This window comes from Papaver somniferum, chromosome 1 (genome assembly GCF_003573695.1).
Source record: "Papaver somniferum cultivar HN1 chromosome 1, ASM357369v1, whole genome shotgun sequence".
Taxonomy (NCBI): Eukaryota; Viridiplantae; Streptophyta; class Magnoliopsida; order Ranunculales; family Papaveraceae; genus Papaver; species Papaver somniferum.
Genome location: NC_039358.1, coordinates 44,466,615 through 44,470,488, shown reverse-complemented (window position 1 = coordinate 44,470,488; position 3,874 = coordinate 44,466,615). Strand labels below are relative to the sequence as shown.

The following is a 3,874-nucleotide window of genomic DNA, read 5'->3' as shown; positions in this document are numbered from 1 at the left end:
CGCTACTTTTTGGATCTGCTACTCTACTAAGTCCAAGACAAAGAACTATAGGCACAGCGAACGAAGAGGTTTGCCTGGTTTTATCAACAACGGGTGCGTCCACATCCAACTTGAGTGTTGGCTAATGCATAAGGATCTATAAAAGCCGCCTTTCAAATGTTTATTTTATTGGACTAAATGAGAGTTATTAATGCGTTGAAGGGGTCTGTTATACCCCCATGGCACTTGAGAGTTCGATGGAATAAATGTATGAGATTCATTTCGTCCATACAGTTCGTCTTTTCTCATGTTTACAGAGAAGGCAATGGTTGTGTTGATACTCTATCTAAGTTTGGAGCCAACTCGAACACAACTGTTTGGTGTCCTCCTCCTTTTCTGCGTGGTAATATGGGGCTAGACCGTGTTGTTCTACCTCAGTTTCGATTCAAGTAGTTATTTTGTACCTAGTTGGAGGTCTAGGTTTATGTCCCCATCCATTTATTTGTCTGCTTTCTTTTCTTTTGCTTTTAATAAATCGCTCCCTTAGTGGGCAAAATAAAATCAGTCTAGTAAGTTGCAGGAAGTGATGGTCAGTCAAATCGGGTCAAGGGTCCATAGTATAGTCAGTTGAAATCCCCCCGCAAGTCGCGGTCGTTCCTTCCGTCCCGTTAGTCTACAGGTACACCAGCGCACAAGCTACGGTTGAGGTTCTTCAGGCGTCTAGTTCATTATGTCGTCCTTTCCCCTCCAACACGAGTGAGTAGGCGAGCCGAAGAAGCTTCCTTCGTTGAAGCAACTCTATCGGTGTCAACGATATCATGTCCATCTCTTGGTTACGAGCAGCTCGCTAGACTATATAAGTATGTATAATTCCAAGATATTTCTTCTTTTTGAGAAGTCGGTTCATGTTGAGAGAGATCAGGATTACGATCTAACATAGCAGAGATCGGAGTATCCAAAGCCGTTAATAGACTGGGGACTTTCTTGCTTAGCTGAAAACGAGAGTAGTAGCTAGCTAACCAGGAGCAGAAGGTGATGAAGTTGAGTAATGACCCCTTTCGGCCGCGCACCCAAGGACAGTGCTCCATATCTCAGGTTGGCTACTGCTTGGCTACGAAAGACGGCTATTCGCTATTCTTTCCATCCTTAAATATTAAGCAATCCCTCCTTACCTCTCTCAAGTCGCACAAAGTCATGGCTTCTCAATGCAGGGTGTAAGACTCACTCTCAAAAATGCGGGGTGTTAGTGTCGCACAATGATCGGGTCCTTTTCAGCAACGGGCTCATCTGTGTAAGAATGAGGAATTCCTCTGCCAACAAGTCCTAAAATAGGAAGAATCGCAAAGAACAAGAACAAAAGAAGAGGTGAGATTTACCCAATAGTCACGAATGGTGGCTCCACTGGATGACATCTGATCCAACCTAGCAAGCAACGATCCTCCAAAAGCAACCAAAAAAGTCCCTGATAAGTGGGGTGAAAACTTGAACTACGCACATAGGGACTCTTCATAAAAGGTAGAGCTAACAGGAAAATGGAAATGAGTGCTATTGCGGATACACCTCCTTCTTTATAAGGAATACTGCGAAGGATTGCATAGACTGGTAGGAAATACCATTCAGGCACAATATGAGCTGGAGTGGACATCGGATTAGCAGGTATGTAATTGTCTGGATGCCCCAAGAAATTAGGAGCATAAAAGATCCAAAAAGAGAAGAAGATAGCAAAAGATACCCACCCTACTAGATCCTTAACATAGAAATAAGGATAAAATGCAATCTTATCTATTTCAGCATGTACACCTAAAGGATTGTTTCATCCATATTGATGCAATGCGGCCAGATGAAGAACACTGGCGCCTACTAAGATGAAAAGGAGTAAGTAATGAAGACTAAAGAATTGATTTAAGGTTTTATTGTCCACAGAGAAACCACCCCAAAGCCAAGGCACTATAGTGTCTCCGACTACAGGTATTGCACTAGCCAAGATTGTAATGACAGTAGCTCCCCAGAAGCTCATCTGTCCCCCAGGCAGTACGTAGCCTATGAAGGCAGTCAATATCATGAGCAAGAAGATAACAACTCCAATACACCGAACAAATTCCCCAGGACTGCTATAACTCGCATAATATAAGCCACGGAACATGTGCAGATATACGACGATAAAGAACATGGAAGCCCCGTTCGCATGCATATATCCAGCAACCAACCCCCTTCAACATATCTCATGATGTGTTCTACGCTGTTGAAAGCTAGATCTACATGAGGCGTGTAATGCATCGCTAGGAAGATGCCAATCACTATATGAATGACTAAACAAATACCATCTAGGGACCCGAAGCCCCACCAGTAGCTCAAATTGCTCGGGGTTGGATAATCTATCAAATGCTGAATCAGTACGGAGGCAATTGGTTGTTTAAGAATAGAGAATCGTTGGTTCCTTACAGTCATCTCTATTTTCTGAGACATTCTTTTCTTATTCCCTCTTGACAGAGAATTTAATAACTCTCTTGTCTCAATGATATGGGCCATTGGCTTGACCAACGGAAGTATGGGAGTTTTCTGACTTCTTGCTCACGTTCGTCAGAAGCAAGCAAGATGAGGAAACCTAGGGGTACTCGACAGTGAAGGTCCTACCTTCACTCTCATTTTCACTTCTTAAGCGTTTAAGAGATTGGATACCAAAGAACCATACTCTTTTATAGGAACTGCTTCTACAACAATAGGCATAAAGGCATGATTAGTTCCACGAATCTCACTGCACTGACCGTAGTAAACTCCTTCTCGTTGGACTAAAATAGAGGTCTGATTTGAACGACCAGGTACAACACCACATTTCACACCTAAGGATGGAACAACCCAACTATGAAGTACATCAGCAGATGTGATAATAATACGTATATAAGTTTTGGATGGCACTACCACTCTATTGTCCACTTCTAATAAACGAGAATGGCCCAATTCTGAATCATCTTCTGGAATCATATAGCTGTCAAAAGTGAGTGACTGCTCATCCGAACTGTTATAGTACGAATACTCATAAGTCTGATACCATTGATGTCAAATAGCTTTGATAGTAATGGCTGGATTTACCACGACCTCGTCCATTGAGTATAGGAGAGCAAACGATGGTATAGAAATGAACATGAGGATGATAAACGGAAAGATGGTCCAAAGAATCTCGATTGTTGTTCCGTGCACAATCCTTTGCGCCCCTCGTTGTCTCTGTTTCCCCCACGATTGCTCTCTAAGGAAAAGGCCAGATCCACAAGGAGAGCTTCCTTATCTTGAAGGAGGGCCCTCTTCTTGTCTTCCAGATCGTGAATTCGGTTCCGGATCCATTGCATCGCTCTTCCAACGGCCTCAGGATCGAGAGCAGGCGGATGCTCCCAGAACAAACCAAGCATTTGCTCTTGTTGGAGCTTCTCCTCTTCCACTTGAGAGATTTCTTGCTCATTTCTCGCAAGTCTGTTAGCGATATCCATGAATACACTCAAAGATTTTTTCTAAGTCCCCCCCCCCCCCCCCCCCCCCGCCCGTCTCTCTTTGCCAAATAGAGACTGAAAGAAGCTTCTATTTATAGGCCTTGGAGGCCCGTCTCCCTTTTCTTATTATGCTTAACGCCCTTTCTTAATCGAACTCGGTTAAGGCAAAATTGAGTATCTGCTAGAAATCCCGAGAACTCCCTCAAGAATAGGAGGCAATAATAGAGCGAATCCGTCAGAGAGTACTCCACCACGAGCTGTCAAAGCACGCTCAGTCAATCGTCAATCTCCAGCCCAAAGCTGACCAGTACAACCATGTGTCACCCCGTGGGCTTCGTCGTACCCTGCCTACTCGTCTTTAACTTGCTTCTTTTTACCCAGCTACAGGATGGAACTCTCCTTGGTCAATCGTC

General features: G+C 43.8%; 1 pseudogene; it reads right to left on the bottom strand.

The window, feature by feature from the left end:
- Positions 1-2,534: 2,534 nt before the first annotated feature.
- LOC113297978 lies at positions 2,535-3,461 on the bottom strand (annotated as a pseudogene).
- Between the last annotated feature and the right edge of the window lie 413 nt (positions 3,462-3,874).